Below are 27,341 nucleotides of genomic sequence, written 5' to 3'. Positions count from 1 at the left end.
CTTAACTTGGAAAGAGAACCAGGTAGATAGTCACTGGTGAGAACTTGTTGGCAATTCATGGAGCCTTGAGAATGGGAGCAAATGATTGGGCCTGTGGGGCGGGGAGTGGCTGGGGGGGAGATTGGGAGATTTGTAGGAGTCTAAAGGGCCGCTCCTTAATTTTTATCTTTTGGTAAGACAGGAGCCAGTGATTCATGCCCCTGCTCTATGAAGAGTTCTTCTCTTTGATTCACTCAGGGATACAGGGAGATGAGGCCCTTTTGGAATGTCAAGATGAGCCTGTCTTCCCTTTTCCTTTCTCTTGTTCCTGCTGCTAGCCTCTGATTTTGATAAGGGGATGGAAGTGACTTCCTCCAGCAGTTAGGGGCTGAGATATCAGCGGGTCATCGGTTTGGCTTCTCCCAAGTCCTGATGTTTTTTAGGTTTCTTCGTGGGTCTGTGACCCTCAGCTAATGACTGGGGGCAGAGGTGGCCCGGGAAAGAGACAGAGACAGGGTAGTGAAAGACATGGGCAGGGTGGTTACTGGGTTAATGGCTGAAAATTGTATCTGTTTCTCCATCTGCAAGATGGTGTCTTGGGGGTGCCTTGCAAGGATGTGATGTGATAAGGGTTAATACGTTAACCCTCTCAGAAGGACCAGACTCTCAGAGTGGTTACTTGTCAGAATTCAGGAATCCCACCACCTTTCATTAGAGGCCTGGCTTAGCCACTTACCAGCCTGTGCTCTCAGACAAGTTGTTTAAGTTTTATGAGCTACATTTGTCCAATACATGAAAAAATGTTGACCTTCTGTCAAGAGAGTTTCTTAAATACCTACTATATACCTGGTACTGTGCCTGATCTTGAGATAAATGGATGAAAAAAACAGGCAAAGCTCTCTGCCCTTATGGAATTCTCCCCCCTCTCCTTTAGGATTGTTGTGAGGTTTAAATAAATTAGTGTATGAAAGAAAGCTCCCCATAGGCTCTTCTTAAAATGATAAAGTAATTATTATGGAAAAGTTATGAAATGCCCATTCATGGGGCATACATTGGGTTGTCATTGTTTAACTCTGGGAACAAACGACTTCATTATTTTATATACACTATTTAAAAAAAGAACCATGACTTTTTTTAATGTTCTTTTTTTAGCCTGCTCATGAGATGAAACCTCATTTCTCTGCCCATTGTGTCATGACTTTTTTTTTGAAGATTATTTATTCATTTGAGAGAGAGAGAGAGCGAGAGCAAGAGAGCTTGCTCATGAGTAGGGGGAGGGGCAAAAGGGGAGGGAGAAGCTGAGCAGGGAGCCCAACATAGGAGCCTGGGATCACGACCTGAGCTGAAGGCAGAGGGTTAACCAACTGAGCCACCCAAGTGTCCCATGCCATGACTTTTTAATCAACATTTTGATGTAACAGACCTCATCTTTCTCAACAACTGACTTGGAAAGTACATTTGGGATGTGTGTGTGTGTGTATGTGTGTGTGTAAAACTCCTGGGAAAACTTGAATACACTTGACTGATAACAGTTCAATGTCCATGAGAACAAACAAGCTAAATATGCTTACTTCTTATCCTGAAACTCCTGATATAAGAGAAATAGTCGAAGAAAAACAACCTCTTGATGAGTATTATGCCAACTCCAATCATGGCAACTGTCCCACTTGGAGAAATAATCTTTTCTAAATAATTTAGCTGATTGCTCAGGTTGTTCCCAAGCTTTTAGCTCCATCCAGGCAATTTGATGTAAGCTTCTTTCTTCTCAGCACAATAGAACATTCATGATGTTTATCAGGCAGAAACTTTATTAAGGGAAGCCTGACAGGAAGGTTGAGGGCAAGAGGAATGGAGTCTGTCTTTATAGGAAAGCTTGTTTTTTGAAACACGTAGAATGACACGAACGGATATAATTCTGTACTATCAGTTTGGCTCCTGACTCTATTGGAAATGAGAATACCTGTTCTCCATAGAGTGCCTTTGAGGCACTGTCACACTAGGCCTTCCTTATCTCATTTTATTACAAAAGGGTTCCATTTTAATATTCTTTCCCAAGACACCGAGGATCACTGGTATACAGAGGTATTTCTGCTGTGTTAGCCAGCCACGTAGAATGCACAAAATATTGTTCACAGGGTTTTTTGGGTTTTATTTTTTTGTTGTTAATTTACATAGGAATCTTCAAGAGCCTTGTCACTCATTGAGTCCTGACAGTGTACATTCACTTACGCACGTTCAGTGTTGCTTAAGGAACTTGAGTTATAAATAACAATAGTAACATGTAGAAGGAATGGGTTGACTGCCTGAATGCATTCAGAGAGGAAAGGGTAAGTGCATGCTGGGTAAGTAGTACCAAGCTCAAGGTGACTTTGATGTCTATAGATTCGTGTTGAATATTTTTTTTGACTGCAGAGACCAGTTAGTTTCCTGTCTGTCTGTCCTACTTCTGATTCATCTCAGCAAGTGGAAATAGCCCGATGTAGGGATATACCAGAGGGAAACAGAAATATCCCCACCCCTCCTCATGTGGAAGCACAGTGTCATGGAATTTCAAAAGGTTATTCTGGGATTATATGTTATTTCAAAGCGGAAGAGGAACCTCATTCACTTAGTCACCCATTTTGCCTCCCATTATTTGTATGTGTGCCATGTCAGGCTGGCCTGTGTTCTCGCTGCCAAGAGCTTATAGCTTAGAGACAAGGTAGGGAAAGTCAGGAAGGGTGGTGTGTTATTAATAGACAAGGAAGGAATGCATATAACTGGCAGATTTAAACTTCTTTCTTAGAATATTTTTCCTTGCAGCCACATAGGAGGAAGGATGGAAAATGAAATGGAAACCAAGGTGGGGAAATTATATCCAGAACGGGGAAAACTGAAATGGGTGCAGGCTACCAAAAATCCATCTTGGCACAGTTCTTCCCAAGGGCAATCTCGTGTATATTTGTGTGGACAACGAGACCCGTAATTCCGGGTTCAAACCTGGGTGATTTTCTCCTCTGTGATTTCAGGGTAAAATATTGTAATTAAATCAAGATTAGGTACTTTTGCACTCCTTTGGAGTCATTCCATAGGACAGACCTCCCTTCTGTTTGGTGACCACAGGGACCATTGACATCCTAATCATCTTAGAATTGTTTGTACTTATCGGTTTGTTAGAAACCACTCTAAAGACAGATGTCTGCCCACCCTTCCCCCAGCTCTCCAGAGATGTCAGACCCCTCAAGAGGAATCTGTGAAATGTGAACTATGACTTGGTTATATGAAGTTCAGTGAAATAGCTGGAGGTTTTCCCAGCAGAAGGCTGAAGCAGAATTGTGTAGACATCACTTTCTCTGCATCTAGGCAAGCCTTTCTGGGAGCTTTTCCACATGGGGAATCCAGGCTCAAAGAAAAACCAGCTTGACTGTCTAAAAACCCATCTGGGGTGAATTTAGATCACTCCTGAAATTCACCAGGCTGGGGTTGCTTGTTTGAGAAGAACACAAACATATTTGCTTATGTTGTTATTGTTGGTATTGAGAAAGAATGTGTATGTTTGTGTTAAGACTTTATTAAGAACCTACTATGTGCAGATGTTGTGGTTTGCCCTGGGGAATTGCAGATGGGCAGAAAAGGGATGTTCTTTGTGGTGAATCAAAGAACTGTCCAGATAAAAAGAATGATGACAATTTGAATAAAGTACTAATAGGAAAGATACAGCATTCTAAGGGAGAAGATCAAGGGACCCAACACTGGGGCAGTGGAGGTCAGGGGAAGCTTTGAAGCCCTGTGCTTGAAGTGAGTCTGAAATATATTTAAAAAAAGATTTTATTCATTTATTTGAGAGAGAGAGAGAAATGGGGGGGTAGGAGCAGAGGGGGAGGGAGAGGGAGGGAGAAAGAATCTCGAGCACGCTCCTAGCTGGGTGTGGAGCTTGACGCAGGGCTCAGTCCCACGACCCTGAGATCATGACCTGAGGCAAAACCAGGAGTCGGACACTTAACTGACAGAGTCACCCAGGCGCCCCAAAGTCTGAAATATTTTTTAAGCGGTACCCAAACGAAGGGGCTGGAGAGTTCCAGGTTGTGTATCTTTGGAGCTACTGTGCCCTCAGAAGCTTCTGGAGAGTTTGAAACCTTATTTGTACTTTGGCAGATGTGAGAAGCACTAGAATTCTTTGCATGCTGGCCAAGGGACAAAGTGTGTATTTTTGCTCCCAAGATCAGAGGCATTGGCTTTTTACCTCACTTACCTGGTGATATTAGGTAGAGTCCTGTTGTCCTCCGTAGGACTGTTGGACATCCCTTTACCTCTGCCGGGGAGGACGTTTAAAGCCAGGCTAGCCCCTGCTTCCCTAAGTAGCCGTGGCTGAGAATGTTTGGTTTTTACCCTGCCTCAGAGTGCTTTGTGCCAAAATACTAAATGACTTCATCATTGGAACATGGGAGTTCTGCTTGCAAACCCTAGGCATGGTACGTCTCTACCTCTTCTTGAGATGGGTTGCACATGTGTCTCTTTGATGCCACAACCAGCAGGTCTTTATTGAATATAAACACCGTTTAAAATACTGCTGAGGTGATTTCCCTGTGCTGGTGTTCCTGAATGTTAAGAATACTGAGTTAGGTTTAGAATGTCTTCTGTTGTACCTGGTTTTTCCTGTGCATATCTTAAAAACCTGGTTTAGATTTCAGGGTTTTACGAATTTTTTTGTGTTTTGTAAGGGAGGGAGAGGGAGGTAGAAAGAGAATCACGTAAGACCTAAGTGCACAAGAGATGAGATATCAAAAAGTCAGCGCACCTAAGTAACAGTGGTCCAGTCTGGATCTAGAATGCGTTGGCAACCAAGATGCCCCCTTTCGGGCTCCTCCCCAAAGGGAACCCCACTATCTCCTGACGGCTGTCCCCACTGATGAGTTTTGCTTGTTTGGGTTCATTCAGCATTTATTCTTTGCACCTGGCCTCATCTCTTCTCCACGTGACTCTCCAGCTTTGTCCATGTTGCACGTAATGGTAGTTCATTCATTTGCATTTTTGTATGGCATTGTATACAGCATGGAGATGCCAGCAGGTACACGTATGTTCCGCTTTTGATGACATTTGTGTTGCTTGTCGTTTGGGATTATTATGAATAATGTTACTGTCATTATGGCATTCATACTTTTTGGTACGCACAGAATGCCCTTGAATTTATTTCTCTGGGGTGTAGCTGGAGTGGAAATGCAGGATCGGGTCCTAGACTATGCCTTTGTCTAGTTCTACTAGATGATTCCAAGTAGCATTGCAAAGTTCTTGCTCCAATTGACATTTCCACTGACATATGAACTTCCCTTGCTTAACATTCTCAGCAGCGCTTGGTATTGGCAATCTTTTAATTTCAGCCATTTAGAATACGCCGACTTTAGTGTTTTAAATTGATCATTATGGCATCTGGGTGTTTTGTTGAAACGCTTCAACAGCGTTTAGCTTCAGCCCTGAGTGAAGGGCTATAGGGTGACCTCTTGAGGCCTTAACTGAATGGGGGGCGGTCGTCTTAGACCCCAGCCTCCAGAATCTGACAGACCAAGGTCCCAAAGCCTGGGGCAAACTGTGTGAATTTACACAGCTATTCAACCTCTATGGGTCTCAGTCTACTCATCTGCAAAATGGGAATAATTTGAAATTCCTCACAGAGCTGCTCTAAAGAGTATAAGAATCAATCCACCAAAAAGCCCATAGTTCCCAGCCCATAGTTACCATAACAAAAGAAGTTACGAGGTCGCTGTGAGTCATAGGAAGACGTGGCTGGCTACATTGCTTTGGAACGCTCTTATATTTATTTTTGTTTATCTTTTTTTAGGGGAAACAAAGTTATTTCACTCAGAACATCCGATGTCAAAACCCAGTATATCCTTTCTGGAACTGCCTCGTTGGTTTGATGTTTGGGGGGCTCAGTGTATTGTTTTGAAGGATGGTATGTTTACAGCTCAGCAGGGCCATAAACACTCCTCCGGCCCAGGGCTGCTCTGGATTTGTGAGCAGTTGACACAAGGGCAGCAGAGAAGGAAATCATCCCCAGCTCCTGTTTTGACACAGAGGAGTTTTGTTTTTCCTTTGTCAACCCTCTGCATCCTCCACCGAAAACAAACAAAACACTCCAGCAATGGTAAATATTGTGACGGCAGCCAGCGATGTTTCCTTTTCCGCCATGCGGGGTGACCGAGGGTGGCATTTTAAAAGACCCGTGGTTGTCATTCTGATATTTGAAAGAGCGCCGGCACAGTCCCCGCAATGAAAAAAGCCATGTGCAGGAAGAGAAGACCCACAAAATTGGTATTTCTTTTGAGGGACATGGCGAGCCTGTCAAGGAGGAAGAAGTGGAGGGCAGTGATGGGGGTTCTTGGCATTTCCTCCCCCGGGACACCCAGATTTCTCATGCCACCCTCCTGAGCCTTACTAGGCACCCCTGAAAAGCCCGGAGCGGCCTCCTCCCGGTGGCTTTGTTGGTGGCTTCGCTCTGATCATGGCCTCCCTCTGCTTCCTGTGTCCTGCCCAGCCAGACTCCTCTCCAGTCTGCTGGGGCACCTGCCAGGCCTGGAGGGGTAGGGCCTGGGGAGCCCCCGGCTTGCAGCTTCCCAGTTTGACTTGCATTTTGTCATTGAAGCCACTTTCATTCATTTAATAAAGTGCATCCATAATACGTTTTCTCGACCTTTCCCGCCTCCTTTCTTTTGAAAGAGAAGGTAAGGAAAGAAGAGCCAGACAAGAGAGGAAGGTTCACATGGCTTGGGCTCTTGCATTCATAGACAGGTGTGCCTCTGTTGACGTAGTTTCTTTTCATTATAGATTTTTAAATGTTTTATGTTTTTTGAGTAATCTCTATGCCCAGTGTGGGGCTGGAACTCATGACCTCCGAGGTCAAGGGTTGTGTGCTCTTCTGATTGAGCCAGCCTGGGGGCACCCCTCTCATTTTTTTTTTTTTTTCCAGTTGTCCAATTTGGGGCAGGGTCCTTTATTTCTCCAGGACTCAATTCTTTTCTCTGTGGAGGCAGCAATCCTAACATTCATTATGAGGGTTATGTTAAAAATGACGAGTGTTATGAAATGAAACGTGAGATTTGCGCTTACTTTGAATGCCCGGCCTGTATTCATTCGTTAGTTCTTACAGCTGCCGGTGGGCTGTTGCTTGAGGTACAGATAAAGACACTGAGGCAGCTAGTGTTTTAAGTGCTGGGACTAACGCAGATCCCTCAGGTAATAAGTGGCAGGGCCGAGGTTTGCATGGGAGGCAGTTTAGTTCCAGAATCTATGTCCTTAATCCCAGTATTGCCGCTTTCCCTCTGGTCCTCCAAACCAGAGACCACACCCCTCATTCTTCTCTCTGTAGATAACCATTGCACGGTTTGGCCTAACTCTTCCTCTGTAATTTGAAGCAATGGACCTGGGATCCTGCCATCCACTCTCTCTGTGTGTCTTGCTTGTGGCATGATATGCGGTGTCATAAACATTTTCCATGTCCATACCTCTGGCTCTACCTAGGTAAAAAATTAACCACCTTGGTGAGAGCTGGCCAAGTAGCCCAGCCTCGGCGGGGGCTGGCTTTCTTTCAGAGCAACCCGGTTTGAGCTGGCTTGCTGCCTAGGATTTGGCTTTCTTTCCCACAAAGGAGCTTCTGAGAAAAAGTGTGGGAAACAAATGACTTCAGAAGTTTTTAGAAACAAAAGTGCAAACTCTAACAAATTTCATCTGGTCCAAAAATGTTATTACCCCAAATCTTGAAAATATTTTCTTATAGGATTATTCCCCCAAGGTTGTTAATCTGAGAACGATCCAGGCCTATTAGGCCTGACTTTTTGCCCCCTGATATTGGAGTCCTGTGTGTATTTGAGTGCCAGAGTGTGGGGGTTGAGGTAAAAATATTTCTCTGGCGGAAATGAAGTCATTTTATTTAATATTATAGCGACCACTGGGACTCTATCATTTCAGAAAGGGGATGGCAGTTCACACAGCCAAGATGACGCTTTAAAATGGGTCCAAGAGTCCTTTTCAAAGGTAGCAGTAGGCTTTGGAAGCCACAAATATTTATTGATTGTATCTGCCCTGAAGATTCTCGCTGTAGTTCAGTTTTACCAAATGAACATTGTTTTTCCAGATAAATGTGGCTGTAACATTATCTGCCTCATCCTTTTCCTGGTTGACATTCAAAGCCATTTTACTCTAGGTGTTAGAAAGTGGCAGCGAGCTGACGTGTTTGTGTGTTGAGACGATGGTGTGAGAGAGGCTTCTCTGGCCCAGTGCGCCCAGCACCACATGGAGACAATCCTTCACTTGTTCTCAGAAGGAAAGAATGTGCCACTCGTTGTAAACCTGCCTCCCTGGACCCACCTGTAGGGCTGGTTTCCTTGTTGGGCTCCTGACACAGGCAGAGTTTACCTTGTTCTGGCAACAACGAGTCAACAATGACTGGATCCTGAGGAGCCTGGGTTTCTGCTGGTTAACTCTCGAGTGTGTGCGTAATTGCTCTTAAGCTGGTGTGGTGAGGTCGAAATTTGGCTTATCACTAGGCCTAGATTCTCCAGGAACATAGTTTAGATAAGAGTAGGAAAAAAAATGCCAGGCCTAGGAGCATTCACTGTCCTAAGATACTGAGGAGCTTTATTTCTCCTCACAAAGGAATCCATTTGGTTTAGTTTTGAAAACTGCTTGTGAGTAGGCCAGGAGATATAAAGTGGTCTTCCTTATTACCTCATCTAGCTTGAATTTTTCAGTGAGTGATTTAGAAGCAGGGAATGAAGGTGGTAGGTAAGGTGATAACCTTGGCTCATTTGTAATGACCAGAGTCTTGAGGGTCCATTGCCTTGTCACAGACATCACAGACAGTTGGTCTCTGTCAGAACCCTGGCTGTGTGACCCTGGGCAAGTTCCTTGACGTCTCTGAGGCTCAGTTTTCTCATGTGTCAAAGGGTATAATACTAATAGCACTCAACTCGTAGGATTGAATTAAGGATTAAGGAGTTAATATTTGTAGTCCTTCCAACAGTGCATATAGGACACAGTAAGTGTTGTAGAAGTGTTGTAAATAAAAATAGACCAGGAGACATGAAGTTAATGTGTATGACGTGCCGCTGAAATTGATGTGGTCTTTCTGGTTGCTGAATATTCTGACACACAGAAATGAATCATTAACTCAAAAGAATTGGTTTTTTGGTACATAGTTAAGATCCCCCCCCTTTAAGTATATATTCTTTTTCTGCTTTTCCTGTTCCCTTTGGAGAGCAAATGTATCGGAAAAAAACAAGTGCAAGCTCTTCCTTATAATATTGGTTTGGTTGTAGTCAAAACAGGAATTGTGAGTCATGAACTCCAAGTTAACAGGAATGAGCCAAGGTGAAATGACATCCTAAGGATGGGGTCATCTTTGGCAAACAGACTCAGGAATTCATCAGGTATTATAACCTTGTTCTTTTTTTTTTTTTTTTTAAGATTTTATTTTTATTTATTCGACAGAGAGAGAGACAGCCAGCGAGAGAGGGAACACAAGCAGGGGGAGTGGGAGAGGAAGAAGCAGGCTCACAGCAGAAGAGCCTGATGTGGGGCTCGATCCCATAACGCCGGGATCACGCCCTGAGCTGAAGGCAGAGGCTTAACCGCTGTGCCACCCAGGCGCCCCCATTAACCGTGTTCTTAACCTACAATCTCTGGATAGAAATCAGGAGACCCATACCTTGGGGTGGGCTAGAAATTACATCTACATTTTCTTTCTTTTCTTTAAGATTTTATTTATTTATTTGTTAGAGAGAGAGGGTGAGAGAGCACAAGCAAGGGGAGCGGCGGAAGGAGAGGGTAGAACCCTCTGAGCCCCGCTGAGCAGGGAGCCCGACACAGGGCTCTGTCCCAGGACCCCGAGATCGTGACCTGATCCAAAGGCAGGCACTTAACCGACTGAGCCACCAGGTGCCCCTATGTCTGCATTTTCCCTCCTCACTGCTCACTGAATGTGAGCGTTTCCTTCAGTTACCATCGTGGGCCACAGCACACAGCAGCATAAGGATACCCATGACTTTGTCATCAATAGAAATCTCAGATATTTTGATACGGCATTCCGGTTTTGTTTATGTCTATCATTACTGAGAAATTACAGTGGTTATTAGACTCACCACTATTTATTTGTTATTCAGTGCCTCCATTAAGAAAAAAACATTATTATAAATGTATTTTTATAATATTTTGTTAAGTATGTTTCAGTATAATTGGTTTCCTCTGTACTCTTGTGCATTTTATTCGACTCATTTATAAACATCATTCCATCATTCGGAGAAGGGCCTGTAGACTTCATCTGACTGCCAGAGGAGGCCAGGCACAAAAAAGATGAAGAGGGAGTTTTAAAGCTGAACATATAAACTGATTTGAATCTCTAGAGCTATCCAGTCTACATATAATGGAAACTGCATGTAATTTAAATTTTTCTGGTAGCTACTACAAAAGGAATAAAATGGAACAGGCTTAGTGGATATTAATAATACAATCTTGTTTTGGGGCGCCTGGGTGGCATAGCAGTTAAGCATCTGCCTTCGGCTCAGGGTGTGATCCTGGCGTTATGGGATCGAGCCCCACATCAGGCTCCTCCGCTGTGAGCCTGCTTCTTCCTCTCCCACTCCCCCTGCTTGTGTTCCCTTTCTTCGCTGGCTGTCTCTATCTCTGTCGAATAAATAAATAAATAAAATCTTTAAAATAAAATAATACAATCTTGTTTTAATAAATAAATTCTTTTTGTTAATTCAGTTATAATTAAATTTTGCTGTATTTAATGAAATCTGTTCAAAACATTATCATTTCAACAGGTAGTCAATATCAAGTTACTGATGAGATAGTTTACATTTTTTCTTCATCCCATCTTGGAAATTAGGTGTGTATTTTCGCTTACAGTAGCATCTCACTTTGGATGATGCTACAGTTTCATTGGAAATACTTGATCTGTATCTACATTTAACAGGATTTTGTTGGAAAAGTAGATTCAGATCCATAAAGGAGGAAAAGGTTTCCTTTAACTACATTGTCATTTAAATTGAAATCGATGAAGGAGGGACAACATGTCAAATTCAGTTGCTCTGCCAACACCCGGTCCGACAGCCCTGCTGCAGTCCGGCTGGACACAGAACCCTTGGGAGGGAGAAACAGGACCAGGGCACTGGGGGAGATTTCATTAACGTAGCCCTTGCTCTTCTGTTACTTTGTTTAGTGAATCAAATCCTGGTGGAGACCTTCTGTCCTTGAGGTTCTCCTCAGCCCTCTACCTGTCCCCAAGTAGACCGTCACTGCCCTATGGAGGACGCAGAAGGCAGGGCTGTCTCTGGCTGGGGCTTTGAGTGACTTAAAGGAGGCAGGCCTTTCTTTTCCATTGGTGACTTTGCAATCTCTAGGGGGTGGAATTTTGTAATTTCCATTCCAGCCTGTTGAAGAGGGATTTACAAATTCTCTGAGAGGGAAGGTTCTAATTTTTTTCCCCTTGAGCAATTCTTTGGCATAATAATTGACATTTGAATTTTTAGTAGCTGTTTGTAACCCCCCCCCCGGTCTTGCAAGACTCAAGTTAATCTTTTCTCTTACCCCCTACTTCCTGGATTCACAGTTGACTTTCTCAGGGTGTCATTCTCCTGCTAGGACAGGTGCAACTCTGGTGGGTTTTAGTTTTTTGGATCCGTGAGACAAGGTGCATATCCACATGGAGGACCTTTACCACGGAGTTCACCCAGGCTGTATGTTTCCCATGGCTGGCTACAGGTGTTAGAAAGATCTTTTCCCTTCCAGGAGTGGATCTCTGCAGTTAAGCTAGGTAGTTCCAGCCAACTCTAAGCTGTGTACCTTGGGTGCACTCACTGCACTTTCATATCCTGACTTGTGTGTCTAATTTTTGATACTGGATGTGGCTTTTTCATTTCTGTTGTTTGAAATTGGTAAGTTCTGAAAAAATTACGAACCAATACAGTGACCAGGCCTGATCCAGTTTACTGTTTTCTAGAGAAAAGTTGTATTACTTTGGGGTTCAGGTGATCCAGAAGGGCTGTCAGAGACTGACCGTAAGTGAATTCAGCAAACGAGCGACTTCCTGGTGTCTTTGGCACTTTGGATAGAATGTTGGACCGTCTTGGGTCTTAGAAACCTGGAAGCATGTCTCATACCTCAACTGAGCCCTGGGCCTGCCTTTATGTTAAATATTAAACTGTGCTCCTCCTTCTGAAGGATCATACAAGGCACATTCCCTGTTCTTGAGGAACTGTAGTCTGGGTAAAATGAAGCTGTAAACCTGGACGGTCTAATGGATGATTGAGATGGAAGGTGGAGTCTGTTTTGTTTTTTTAAAATTCTTTTCTTTAAAGATTTTATTTATTTATTTCAGAGAGAGAGAGCAAGAGAAAGAGCACGAGTAGTGGGGAGGGACAGAGGAAGAGGGAGACGCAGATGCCCCACTGAGTGGGGAGCCCAATGCTGAGGCCTGGGACTCCATCCCAGGACCCCAGGGATCATGACCTGAGCTGAAGGCTGACACTTAACCGACTGAGCTCCCAGGCACCTTCCCCGCCTTTTTAAAAAATATTTTAGTTATTTATTTGAGAGAGAGAGAGTAAAATGATATACCAAACAGAAATGTAGCAATTTCCTGCCAAATAGTAGTAATGACAACAGAAATAGCGCTTGGCTCTTATTGATTCATTCAGCAAAGGTTTAGTGGGTGCTTACTCTGTGTCAAGCCCTCTTCTAGAATAGAGCAGCCAACACAGTGGGCACAGAGTCCGCTTGGGTTTATTATGCAGGTGTTGGGAATGTATCTGATATGACACGTGCACACTTGCATTTTAACGAGTTGGGTGAATAAGAATTTATAGCCGAATGTCATCCTGGCTGCAATGGAAGTGTGTGAAGGAAGTGATGTGCTTTGAAGAATACCCAATGCTAGGTCTGGCGAGGACACACTTGCAGGAGTGACAGTTGCTTTCTTTGCTTCTCGCGCTCTCTGGGCTTCATTCAGTCAGCTCTTGTCATCTTCTTAGGTGGTGAGGGGGCCATTGGAGGAGTGTGAATGACTCAGTGCACTCACTTTGCTTTGAGCCGCGTGAACATAGAAAGTGTATCCGTAACGTGGAGGATTTGTTTTCTCAGTGCCTACGAAGAGAGTCCTGGATGTTAAAATCAAATCAGATACCTAATTGTTAAAAAAAAAAAAATTCCAGCAGTTTAAATTTTAATTAAGCCATTGCTTTAATATTATTTCTAGGCATATATGGCTTTTTAAATGTGTGGATTGAAGATGGATGTCTTCGCTGTGACACAATGGTTTTTTTTACGTACACTGAATACATGACAAATACATGTCAATACAAATACGTTGAATAAACAGCCACTTTGAATTGTGCCCTTATCTTTAAAAGGAAAGATTTCTAAAATTTAAACATGGATTTTGATGCTTTTGAGTTTGCCTTACTAAACTTTGCAAGAATTTTCAAGCTCTTGGGTCTAACACAAACTGGAGTTTAGTGAGACTGATGAAATGATTTTAATCTCATCTCAAAGGTACTGATGCAGGAGAGATGTTGGGGTCCAGAGCTGATGGCCAAGAAAGAATTCTTGAGACGTCTTTGGTGCAAAAAGGTGGTTTTCTTAAAGCACAGGGACAGGACCTGTGGGCCGAAAGAGCTGCACTGGGGGTCTTGAGGAGTGCCCTATTATCTGCTTTCCAGTTGGGAGGGGGTTAGGGATAGCGAAGCCTCCCAGGTATTTTGGAAACAAGGTTTCCAGGACCCTGAGGGGCCTAGCTATTGTTAGGAAAGTGTCATTTATTACTGTCTAATAAAACCCTAGTCATGAGACTCTTCAGATGTATATGGATGGATCATACGCTCAGGGGATGATTGCTAACACATATCTTGAGGTGTTGAGAGATAAAGGAAATTTCCAAAGGAATTTTTTTTTTAAGATTTTATTTATTTATTCGACAGAGATAGAGACAGCCAGCGAGAGAGGGAACACAAGCAGGGGGAGTAGGAGAGGAAGAAGCAGGCTCATAGCGGAGGAGCCTGATGTGGGGCTCGATCCCGTAAACGCCGGGATCACGCCCTGAGCCGAAGGCAGACGCTTAACCGCTGTGCCACCCAGGCGCCCCTCCAAAGGAATTTTTATATGTTAAAGTAGACTCATAGGATCCTGGGGGCCGGGCTAAGATTGGCTTTTGCCCTTAGCGAAGTGTTAACATGAAGGTAGCTGAGTTCCTAGAGGAATGTCACTCCACCTGTTTCTAGGACTTGTGAATGGGCTGTAAGTAGTAAGGAAATGTAATTTTTCCTTCTGCCTTTCTTTCCCATGTCAGTTACTATGAACTCCACTTGGGCAGGTTGGACTCTGTTATAATGGAAGAGCCAGTGCACCTGGCATTTTATTCAGACTGTTCCAATAGGCAGAACTTGATTAATGAGGAAAGTAGAGAACACTTAGGGTTTTACAGGACAAGGGAATCATTGAGGAAAAGGGGAGGTGGGTCTTATCCCAGCATATTCCAGGACAGAATGGTCCTTTGCCTGGAGTCCTTGCTATGAACACAGAAGGGTCACAAAAGGGAGGTAACATGTCTTGAACAGGGCTCTTTTCCTTGAGCCCTGGGCTCAAATAAAGTTCAACATCGTCAGTGCACTCACTGGGAAGTATTTTTAAAAGGGTATTGCTGATTAAAGCTTTCACTTAAAAGCTTCAACAGTTAATCAGAAATGTGCAATTTATAATTAGTGTAATTTGAGCATAATGATTTCATGGTAACTATCTCAATGTAGTCTTTTGATGATTTTAAGATATAAACATGGGGTTTTTAACCCTCACAAGTTATTTTATGCCAGAAACTAAGAGAAATGCTGTTAGTTATTCTCACCAAACCCCCATCTTAGGTCGATCGTATGATTTTTCTGGGTCCTTAATTATATTTAGGGGATATTTATGCCATTGCATGTTCTGTTTGGGGTTTTACAAATTTGAATCCCAAAGTTAGTATAAATAAAACAAGAAATATAAAAGGACATAGGCCTGTTATCTTAGCATTTTGTTTTCAGGAACTGTTTGCTAGGGCTTATGGATCTAATTCTCTTGCAACATTAGGATTTGGGTTTTCTTTAGGGAATGCAGGAAGCATAAACTGGGGAATTATTTTACATAACAATCAGGATAAAATGTTATTTATTTATAAGTTACTCAGGGCCCAAAGGCCTTAGGGCACCAAACATAACACAATATAGAAAACAAACCAATTTTCCTTGACATTTAGCTATAAATTGAAATTAATTCATATAAAATACCTGAGATGAAACACGTTAGCAGCGGAATTTTGGGTAGTCCTTAGCTTTCATGGTTTTTGTCATTTTAGATTTAGCTTCAGAACTGTGTTGTATAACCTCATTTGCTAGATAAAATTTTCAGGCTCTCCACTTTTTATTGTACTTTCGTACTCTGTAGGTGAACAAATATTTTAGTATTTAAAATTCTTACATTTTTTCCCCCCACATGGATTGTATCTTTTCTGTTTTTCATTCCTTTGTACATGGTCCTACTTACTCTTCCTACTTATTCTGGAGCCAAAGCTGGATGGGGTGCAGTGCAGCTCTGTGTGTGTGTGTGTGTGTGTGTGTGTGTGTGTGCGCGTGCGTGCTTGTGTGTGGTCAGGATACCATTTTTGGGAAATGGATGACTGCAAAACAGTGAGGCCTGCCCACTTGTGGGCAAATGACATAACCAACAGCTTACTGAATGCCTTGCCAAGACAAATAGGATTGAGTTGTCCCCATTGGTGGAGGCCCCCACCCATGCTGAATTTCATTCCACCCTTGGCTCTGCCTTCCTGTAACCTGGAGAAACTTGCTGAAATTTGTACCCAAAGGGGGGAAAAAAAGACCAAAACAGGATGTAGTGAAGTTTAAATATGCCAAACGAGGAAATAAATGATAAAATGCAGATATGGCAGGGATCACATTCTACCTGGCACAGAGTTCAGAGGTCAGCATCAAAATCCAGAAGGAGGTAGAGAAGGACTTGCAATTTCTAAAAGTTCCTTAATTTGTGTTTCTTATGAAACGAGTTAACACATTTTTTTTTTTTTTTAAGTTCTCTATCACCACCATTTCTGGTTTCCAGTAGTCTCCCTTAATTCCCTGGGAAGGCATGCAGGAATGGCAGGAAATGCTAGGGCCTTGTTCACAGAGCCCTCTCCAGGTGGCCGCTAGCCTGTGTGGCCAGCTAATACCACTCCCTTCCAGTGTCCATGCCGTGGGCTGACCTGAAGGTCAGAGCTGTCTCATGTGTTTTTCCTCTTATGTAAAAAATAAATTAGGTGGGGGAAGTTTTGGCTGTTGAATTATTGTTTCAAATTCATTTGAGAAATACATTTTAAAGTTCAAGAATTAAAAAAAAAATTATTAGCATCCTAATGGTTGTTTCTCAAGTGTGGCTTTATTTACTGCTCTGACTTAGCACCTAGAGCAGGGCTTGGCATGTACTAAGTAGCCAGTAAATTTTCATTGAGTGCATGGATGGTCCATAGAGCACAGGCCTCCAAAGCTCCTGGGTGGTCATTACAAATGCAGGCTCTCAGGCACCCCTAGGCCTTCAGAATCAGAATGTCTAGGAGAGAGGCAGGAGAATCTGCATTTTAAAATAGGCTTCTCCAGCAGCTTTGTATGTGTCCTCAGATTTGAGAACTGCTGTGCTAACACACCAAGGATTTCCAGTTTCCTTGTTGCTTTTCATACACATTGTAACAGGAAGATTTTAGGTTCAGTTCTCTGTTCACCCATACTTCCCCACCTTTTTGCAACAGTATTCTATAACAAACATTTACCCTGTTATACATTAAAAAAAAACACACTTTAAAAAATTAATTATTATTTTTAAATTAATCAATTATTATTTTTTTAAAAAGTAGGTTTCACGCCCAACATGGGGCTTGAACGCACAACCCTGATATCAAGAGTTGCAAGGTTTACTGACCGAGCCAGCCACACACCCCCTACGCAGCTATACTTTTTTNCCCCCCCCCCCCCCCCAGCTTTTTTTTTTTTTTTTTTTTTTTTTGGAGGGTCTTCCGGTGAGGACCGGAAAACCTGCTAGACAAATTCTAAAAGAGCTGTAACACTCGCAGCTATACATTTTGATGTTATCCAACAAAATTAGAATGCTCTATATACCTAACCATTTCCCTCTTGGTGGATTCCCACTTCCCCTCCTCCATTATTCTTTAATGCTACAGAGAGTAATTTAGGCCCGTATCGCTATTTTTTCCATGAGCTGGGTGTGTTCTTTCTAGAAGTGTCTTGCAGAGAGGAGATAACAAGAGCCAAAGGGCTCCCTTCATGGCTTTAAAATTGTTACTTATTTATAAGACTTTAAAATTGTTACTTATTTATAAGACTTTATTTATTTATTTATAAAAGGACTTTATTTATTTGAGAGAGAGCATGCCTGCAAGCTGGGGCAGGGGGAGGGAGAAGGACAAGCGGACTCCACACTGAGCATGGAGCCTAAGGTGGGGCTCAATCCCTGTGCAGAAATCAAGAGTCCAATGACTAACTGACTGAGCTGCCCAGATGCCCCAACTTTATTTATTTATTTAAAAAAAAAATGTTAACGATGCGTGGTGATGGATGTTAACTTATTGTGGTGATCACTTTGCTATATGTACATATATCAAATCATTATGTTGTTTGTCTTAAACTAATACAATCTTATATGTCAATGATATTTCAATAAAACGGGAAAATGCCATCCCTAAATATTTCTGGCACCTTGTGTCTGGCGCATAGTAGATGGTCAGTAAATATTTAATAGATGACTGGATAAATGACTGAAGGAGTCAAAAAATAAAAGGACTTTCGGAAGCAATTAGCATTTATATAGCACTTTCAATCTCTGCTGTCTTTACTTGCTTACCTAGTACATTCCTTTTTGAGGGAAAAACCATTCCAGGTCACATTTCGTTAAATATTACTAAGAAATTGCAAAACTACTTACTGGTGATGACCAAGGATTCCTAATTACTACTTCCCTTGAGTTAAGCTCGGTGCCTTGAGACTGAGACAAGAAGAATGTTCCTCTCTGGGAATTTTTTTAACCCTTTCATTTGAGAAATATAAAAATGAGCTATGATTCCTCCAGCTATGTGATGCTAATCTTTTACAACAGAAGTAAAGAAGATCCCAGTTCCCATGTAAATTTGGGGCCTTTTGAGTTCTACAGAATTAATACATTTCTTAAGACTTGTTTTTGAGTATATAAAATAAACTGTTTCCCGAATTTATTTGACCTTAGAATCCTTTCTTTAATATCTCTTAAAATTATTTCTCTATACAACAGTCTCTGGAGAATACTCACCTAAAGGGGTGTTTTTCAAACTGTAGGACACGATTCATGATTGTGGGTTATGAAATTCATGTCTAACCAGAATTTATATATACATATACATAAAAACACAATTCATGTTTCCTGTAAAACTTTTTTTTCAAAGTGTGTGTGTCCTGAGAGCTCAGAGACAGAAGGCTACCTTTCTTTCTTTCTTTCTTTCTTTCTTTCTTTCTTTCTTTCTTTCTTTCTTTCTTTCTTTTCTTTTCTTTTCTTTTCTTTTCTTTTCTTTTTTCTTTTTTTTTTTTTAAAGATTTATTTGTTTCTTTCTTTCTTTCTTTCTTTCTTTCTTTCTTTTCTTTTCTTTTCTTTTCTTTTCTTTTCTTTTTTCTTTTTTTTTTTTTAAAGATTTATTTGTTTATTCCAGAGAGAGAGAGAGAAAGAGAGCGTGTGTGGGAGGTTGGGGGGTGAGGAGCAGAGGGAGAGGGAGAGGGAGAATCTCAGGTAGACTCCCTGCTGAGCAAGGAGCCTAACTCAGGGCTCTATCCCAAGACACCGAGACCGTGACCTGAGCCGAAATCAAGAGTCAGATGCTCAACCCACCAAGCCACCCATGTGCCCAGAGCGTACATTTCACAAGAGTCTTTCTGTGTCTCCTCCCACTAAAAGAAAACCAAAACAGCACAAAAATATAGCCAATTTGATATGAAGAATGCAAGCATAAACATGATTTCTTGTTCAAATAATAGATCAATATTAATTTTATTTAACAAGTACATATTAGTACTTAATATGTGCCAGCACTATTGTGATCATTTTACAATTATGAACTAATCTGATCGTCATTACAACCCTGCAGGGTATATGTGTTGTAATCACCCCATTTTATGGATGGGAAAGTGAAGTACTTGCTGGCATTCTCTGTGATATAATTAACTGTAAAATCAGAAATTGACCGTAATAATTAGTACACATAACTTTGACCTCACATTTAATAATGGCAATTAAAGACCAATAGGAGAAGAGAAGCCAACCATATTATATTAGAGTTAGGATTGTGCCAAACGTTCTTTCTGGCCCCATGGTAATGGGCTTGGGGACAATGCAAATTATGTTCAGATCCTAGAATGATCATCTGTCTGTTTGAGGGCATTTAAAAGATAATGAAAGGAAGTCATCTATTGTAAGGAATATTTTTGTTTTTTAAGTGAGCATTTCTCTAGTGTCAGGATTATGCCTTTTGCTGGTTTTCTTCCTATCTTTCCTGCCGATGGGATAAACCATTTGTAACAGTAGCACTTGTCACAGACTGTACTGTGTACACAGCAACATGCTGAGTGGTGAGGCTCCCAGCCACAGTTGAGGAGGGTGTTGGGTTTCAGGACATACTACCCCAAAATAGGACACCTTGGCATAGTGCATATTTTAAGTTTAAGGAGTTTGAGAAATGGCAGGTGCAGGAGGGACTTGGTGATTTTCCCTTGATACAGCTAACGTGACATTCATGTGACAGATGCCCTTCCTTTACCCGGAAGAAAGGAAGGGGGACACTAGGAGGAATTCAAATTAACAGGCCTTGCTAAGTTTCCCCCAGTTTACCATGCTTAGCTCATATCCTGTCACATCTGCCCACGGCTTTCCACTCCTCATCAAACCTAGTGTAAAAAATGCTCAGGTTTAACCACTTCTTGGGTCTTATTTCCCTATGAAGACTCCGGGTGGTCATAGAAGTTACACTAAATAAGTCTGAATGTGTTTCCCTTGTTTATGTTTTGTTACAGAGCCCCAGCCAAGAACCAAGAAGGGTAGAAGGAAAGTTATTTTCTCTCCCCTATAAAGTGGCATTTTCTAAGAAAGTTAATAATCTTCCTTTAGTTCCCCAAAGCCATTGGGAAACACTTTTTACTTCTAAAGAGGTTAGTTTATTCACATATGAGAGAAGACACACCCAAGGACTTCAGAGCAGTGGTTCTCATTTCAGTGGTATTAGCATAGCAGTGGTTCTCAGTGGTGTTGTCCCAGGGGGACACTTGGCAATGCCTGGACATATTTTTGGTTGTCACAACTGGGTGGGTGCTGTTGACATCTAGAGGGGAGAGGCCAGGGATACTGCTTAAACATCCTACCATAGACAGCACAGCCACCCCCAACAAAGAATTACTCACCCACAAATGTAAATCATGCCAAGGTTGAGAAAGCCTGCTTTGGAGCGATTTGGTGCAATTCTCTATCAGTGAACCATCTTGGTTTAGACTAAGGGCAGTAGAATTCCAATTCTTTGTGACATGCTTCTGTTAAAATTATTTCTCTTGGATCTATTCTCATGACCAATGACAAATGTTTTGTGGCGGAGCTGTAGTGGAGAGAAGAGGCAAAAGATGTTTTCAGTTGCCAGAAGGATTGTGGTACTTAGATTTTCTCTAATCATTGAATTTTGGAGTAAGAGGGGGCTGTTTCAGGTTTGGACTTTGTGAGGTGTTGGAAGATCTGCTGAAACGTGCAATGAACAAACTAAATCATGGTCAATACGCCTCAGGTTGTTGGCTGGGTTGGACAGTGTCATAAATGGTCTGAATGTATTGTTTGGCTTATTCATAATATCCAATAAAATCAAAATGTCACCTTTTTAAAGATGAGGAAACAATCTCAGATGCATAGTAACTGTGGACTTCTCTAATTCCTTGTTGAAGCATGGCATAAATAGTAAATTCTTTGAGGGGCCGTTCCTAGGGTTGCTTTCTTTGTGAGCTCTGCTTTGCTTGGGAGAAGGAGAAGCGAGGCTTGGAGAACTTCTTGAATGTACTCTGGTGTTTTAAGACCTTCCCTCCCCGCTGGTTGCCTAGCCCAGGTCCTCACATCTGGTTGCCAGTGATGAGAAAGATCTCTTACTAAGGGGCACAGAGGTAGGATAGACAACATTTAGACAAATGCCAGCAGCCTCTACCATCCTGATGCTTCAAGATTCTCCCCTGATCTTTTCATGTTGGTCTCTTAAGATTCCTTTTTCTCATTTTATTCTCCCTTTATCTCCAGAGACTATAAAATGATCCAGAAACTTTGTAATATTATGATCATTTATCAAGTGGCCACAATCTGCTTACTAATGTTCAAAGAATATGAGGAATGTCAGTTTTGTTTCCAAATCCTCATTATCCCCAAACTACTTGATACCGTGCCTGCTTAAGTCTTTTTACTCCCCAAATCAATCACCTTTTTATTTCTCGTAGGGTCTTAGGTGCAGAGGACACATTCCAGAGAAGATCAGACACGGTCTGAGTGATGGGGATGTAGGAGATGGTATTTTATGTAGCCTGTGTCACTCCTACTGAATAATTCAGATAGGCTCATAGTTTACCATTCATCCTTGAAATATTTTCTCTGAAGTTAGAAAATGAACCATCTTTACAAACATTTGACAGTGTTTCTTTGGGATACTTCTTGTTTGTTTGTTTGTTTTGGGGTTTTTTTGGGATACTTTTTTGTTATCACTTCTGTCTGTGAGTAATTCAAGATCATTTATAGCTGTCTGCATTTAACTCTTTATAGTTTGTCCAGAATTAGCATTGGTGATCTGTTTGGTTATTGATAACCCCCCCTCCCCCACCGCCATTGTCAGCAAGAAAGAGTGGGAAATAATGATCTTGGTGTTAAAACATATTTTGTATGTTTTTTTAAATAATAAAGATTATACAGTTTTCTTTTAGATTGGTTTTCCTGCCCATAATAATAGACATGTGGAAATCCACAGGACTTGCAAAAGGTGATTTTAAAAAAAGGGAAATAAATAAAAAGACTCTTCATGTCCAGCTGTGGGGCCACAAGTTCAAAAGAGTGTATTTCATTGATGACCTGAGTATACCACTGAATGTGTGATGTGTGTTAAAGTATTAGCAGACTGGTTTATATTTTTCTTGTTAGCTACATAGCCATAATGAAATGATTTGAGGGGCGGTCACAAAAGAATTACTAATTCTAGTGTTTACGCTAGTGGCTTATAGGGTCTCTCAAATTAATGAGTTAAGCAGGACAGGATATAACATCAGAAGAGAATTCTTGCTGTTTACCTACATGATTGCATCCTCTGTAAAAAACATACCCTGCCCTCCCCTACAAAGACAGCAGGCAGAGCCTTGCTCTTGCCTTTGAGAGCTGGTTTCCCCTACCGCCTGCCCTCCCTGCTTACCACAGTAAAATGATTTCAGTGACATGGTCTCATTTCAGGAAGTGTTTAATGAGTCTTAGGAAAACTATAAATAAGCCTTATGTCACTGTTACATCAAGGAACAAGTACATCTTCAGGCCCTAGATAATCAAGGATGTCCACCGACGTTCACTGGAAGCCATGTGCATTCAAAGGGCTGCGGGCTCGTGACTTGAGTTTATTTCTTTCTGGGCTTCAAACTGTCCTGTCTAAATGCAGAAAAGGAAGAGGTCTTAGTGAATGTGACGAGTGGGGTGATTGTCATGTGAACGATGCCATCACGAGACTGAAGGGGACATCCAGAGGTTGGTCACCTTGTCCACTCCCAGCCTCTGTGTAATTAGTACCTGAAACAGTGAGAACAGAGCCTTTGTTAAAGAAGCATGCTTCAGAATTTCCCCTCTGAGTCACACTTAAGTTAACTAAGCTAGATTGAAAGAAATGGTTCACTTTTTCTCATGGCAGCTCTATTTTTATTTGTAACTTGGGTAATTGAAAAAAATTCTCAATAGCCAGAAGTTTATTTGCCTTGTACGTATTTGAACTTGAGAGGAAGGATGATGATACTGGAAGGATGATGATACTGACATTTAATATGGAATATATTTTTTAAAAATATGGAATATACTTGAGGTCAGAGTATCTGGTGAAATAGTTTGTCCTTAGAAGAGTAATATTTTGTCCGTATTCTTTTGCTTCTGACAACTGCTCTTTCTGTAAAAAATAAGCAAAACAAAATGAAAAAAAAAAAGGCCCAAACACTGACTGCATTAAATAACATTAAATAAAACATAGAAAAATTGCCATTTTTTTTTGTGTTTCACTGAATTGATGGATAGCCTGACTGAACCTATGTCTAATTCTTTGGGCTATAAAGGAATCAGAAGACTGTCCTTTAGGTAAAAATCTTATTTAATTTTGAGGTAATTTAATTATCTGTCTGTGTGGCCTAAAAATTCTGTTTAGCAGGTGAGGGAGAGTGAGCTGTGTTTGTGCGTATCCACAGCATCCACAGCAAGCCACAGCGCGGGCACAGAATGGACGCAGGTGCCTCACTCTATGAAGATTGCCTGTGGCCATGTGGTCAGACCACATGGATTGTCGGTGAATCGGCTAGCCAGGGGAGTACTCTCCGCCCCAGAGACATCCTCCCTCTCTCCCTGTGGGCAGCCGGCTACCTCCAGGAAAAAGCTGACTTCCAAACAATTTCCTGGTGAGCCAGCTGGGGAAGAAGGGGATTTCCTTAGTTGGACACTGTGTACTGCCATTCAAAACAGACAAAGCCAGCAAGTCTTAGAAATATGAGGGAAAAGGGCAAGGGAGATGTGACCAGGGGGGCAGGCTGGGGTCTGCAAATGGGTCGAAAGCATTTTCAAGGTATTTGTCTGGCTTGCCATTCTTTGGACAGCTCTTGGAAATCTCAAACAGTGGTAATAACTGGCTACTGGAATTTAGATTCCAGAATACAGGTCGTCCTCTCTTTTGCTAGTGGACTTCCCTTACAGGATTCTCTTCGCTGCTATAGCCACACTGGTCTGGGTTTGATTTTTGGGAAGCTGTACAAACTTGCCCATCATCAGGATGAAGGATACTATCTAGCGAAAATTAGCCTTTTTTTTTTTTTTAATAGCTTCACTAAAATTTTGCTGACTTTATTTTATTTTTGGCTCACAAGGCAAATATGGTTTCTTCTTTGCCGTACTGACAATCAGCCCGTTGTTGCGGTGAGCCTTTTTGTCTGTTTCTTGCTACCCACTTCGGAGCGGTTCTGTTTCCATCTTTGCCTTTTAAAGACAGTTAGGGCGTAAGGCATTTTGGAAAGTCCCCCCTCCGTGACAAACCGATACAAATATCTTAATTCAAACATTTGAATGAAATATTTCCAGATGAAAATATATGTAACTACATGAGAATTGATTTGCGGTTGACCTGCTATGGATTGCGGACATCTAATGAAACATGAGTGCATTCTGATTCTGCCATTTTTATTTTGTATTTTTTTAAAAGATTTTGTTTTAATTAATTAATTAATTAATTTGAGAGAGAGAGCAGAGTACAAGCCAGGGGAGGGGCAGAGGCAGATGGAGAAGCAGACTCCCTGCTGAGCAGGGAGCCTGATGTGGAATTCATCCCAGGACCCCGAGATCATGACCTGAGCCGAAGGCAGACGGTTAACTGACTGAGCTACTTAGGTGCCCCTTGTTTTGTATTTCTTAATCCATCCCCTTCCTGCCACCATGTTTATAAGATTTTTTTAGGCTTTTGGAGAGCTTGTTGGCCTAGGTACTATGTCTGTGGTACTCATGGATTAAGATTATGTTATTCCATTCATAAAACCCTTCCATGGCTCTCCATCGATCTCAGGATGAAGGTCAGCATCCTTAATCTGGAGCCCCATGGCCTGGCCTGTTTTCTGTTTGCTGCCTAACAAAAATGCCACAGTTTAGTGGCTTAAAGAAAAAAACCAACACCCAATAATCTGTTATTTCTTTTTCTTTTTAAAAAGATTTTATTTATTTATTTGGCACAGAGAGGGAGCACAAGCAGGAGGAGTGGCAGTCAGAGGGAGAGGGAGAAGCAGACTCCCAGCTGAGCAGGGAGCCGGATGTGGGACTCGATCACAGGACCCTGGATCATGATATGAGCCTAAGGCAGACACTTAACCGACTTAGCCACTCAGGCACCCCTAATCTGTTACTTCTCATGATGTTTTGGGTTAGCCAGATAATTCTTGGGCTGGTTTCACGTGGGCTTCCTCATCTGTTGTGTCCAGCTGGAGGGGCCACCGGGTTAGAAGGTCCGAGGTGAGCTCCCTTATGTGTCTGGCCTTTGGTTCTGGCTGTGCCTTGGGGCATGGTGGTTTTCTAACACAGGGGCTCTTGTCCTCTATTAGGCTAGATTGGCTTCCATACCTGATGGATTTAGGCTGGTGTTTCAAAAGAGCAAAGGTGGGCTGGCAAGGTCCCTTGATGCCCAAGCTGTAGAGGTCACTCAGTGCCACTGTCACCACATTTAATTGGTCTCAAAGCAAGTGCCAGGCCAGCCAAAATTCAAAGGGCGAGGAAACAGACTGCACCTCTTGCTGGGATTTGCTGCAGGGAATTCCATCAGCCAAAACATTCCTCTTTCCTATTTCCACTTGCCCCCTTTCACTGTACATTCTAATTGCTAAACTTCTTTCAGTTCCTTAAACCTCTCTTGCTCTCCAGCTTTTCACCTGAAAACACGTATTTATCTCTACCTAGAATATTCGTTCTTGCCTATTTTTTTTCCAGCTAACTCCTACACATTCTTCAGATTTTAGCTTCATTATCATTTAATCAGGGTGTCCTTCTTTGCCCATATCCTAGATTGAGGGAAATGTCATTTCTCCTCTGCGATCTAATAGTTCCCTTTGCTTTCCTTGTCATAGTATCACTCATCATTCCTCTATGAGAATTAAAAAAAAATTTTTTTCCCCTTTCCTGATAAACTGAAACAGTGTAGGCAGCAGGACTGGTAGGTGTCTTGTTCTCACTGTGTGTCTAGTACCCAGCACAGTGACTAGCTTATAGTAGCTGGTGTTACATAAATACTTGTAGGACACAGATCAAATTGGTGAAGATTCCTTATTGCGGTTTACTCACAGGATAATTTTTATGTTCCCCATTGGGATCCCCCCGACTTCCTTTTTTTTTTTTTTCCTCTTCAGATTTTATTTGTTTATTTGAGAGACAGAGAGAGCACAAGCAGGGGGAGTTGCAGAGGGAGAGAGAGAAGCAGGCTACCTGATGAGCAAAGAGACCGATGTGGGGCTTGATCCCAGGACCCTGGAATCATGATGTGAGCCAAAGGCAGACGCTTAGCCGACTGAGCCACCCAGGCGCCCTCTGACTTCCTTTTTAAAAAAATTCTTTTCTGTCAGCTCAGCAATCTAGCATCAAGAAAGCAGACCAAGGGGTGCCTGGGTGGCTCAGTTGGTTAAGCATCTGCACCGGCTCAGGTCATGATCTCGGGGTCCTGGGATCCAGCCCAGTGGGTTTTACTCCCTGATCAATAGGAAGTCTGCTTCTCCCTCTGCCTTTGCCCCTCCCCCCTCAAATAAATAAATAAAATCTTAAAAAAAAAAAAAACCCAAAAGAGGAGGGACTTGGTTGTAGAATTAGGTTGCATCCTTTTTTTTTTTTTTTTAAGGTTTTATTTGTTAGAGGAGGGCTCTAGTGCAGGAGCAGGGGCTGGAGCAGAGGAAGGGGGACAGGCGGACTCTGCTTTGAGCACAGGGGCTGGTGATGGGGGTTGGGATGGAGGTGTGGGGGCTCAATCCCATGACATTGAGATCTTGACGAGAGGCTGAAATGACCACCCAAGCAGCAATCAAGAGCTGGAGGTTCAACCCTAAAAAAGGTTGCAAACCTTTTTCTTAGACTTACTGATCCATTAGACCTGATAAATCACTTCCTTACCATCAAGTGAACATTTCAAAGAAGTCCTACCTGCAGTATATAAAATAAGTGGTTGAAGATGCTAACTTCAGCGTGTCTGGGAGCCACAGTCGGTTACGCAACCGACTCTTGATTTCGGCTCAGGTCATGATCCCAGGGCTGTGAGATCAAACCCCGCTTTGGGCTCCATACTGGTTATGGAGCTTGCTTAAGATTCTCTCTCTCTCCTTCTGCCCCCCCCACCTCTTACTCGTGTGCACATGTGCATGCTTTCTTTCTCTCAAAAAAATGATACTAACTTAAGCTAAGCCTTTGTTTGTAAAGAGTGGAGAAAGACCTTTCCTTAATTTATCCACCCTATTACTTCTTCATTTTCTGAACCTGTATTGCATCTAGAATCAGATTGTCACCCTAATTGC

General features: G+C 42.2%; 1 protein-coding gene and 1 non-coding gene across 15 annotated transcripts in view; one reads left to right on the top strand and one right to left on the bottom strand.

The window, feature by feature from the left end:
• The window catches only part of MAGI1 (membrane associated guanylate kinase, WW and PDZ domain containing 1), a 671,552-nt gene that overhangs the window by 69,986 nt on the left and 574,225 nt on the right, over positions 1-27,341 (top strand). The window lies entirely within an intron of this gene.
• On the bottom strand, positions 17,039-17,100 carry LOC117802115. Its single transcript, XR_004625167.1, has one exon. It is a non-coding gene; the product is annotated as a U7 small nuclear RNA (small nuclear RNA).

This window comes from Ailuropoda melanoleuca, chromosome 4 (assembly GCF_002007445.2).
Source record: "Ailuropoda melanoleuca isolate Jingjing chromosome 4, ASM200744v2, whole genome shotgun sequence".
NCBI lineage: Eukaryota > Metazoa > Chordata > Mammalia > Carnivora > Ursidae > Ailuropoda > Ailuropoda melanoleuca.
Note: the sequence above shows the minus strand (reverse complement) of the source record. Positions and strands in the feature narration are given on the sequence as shown.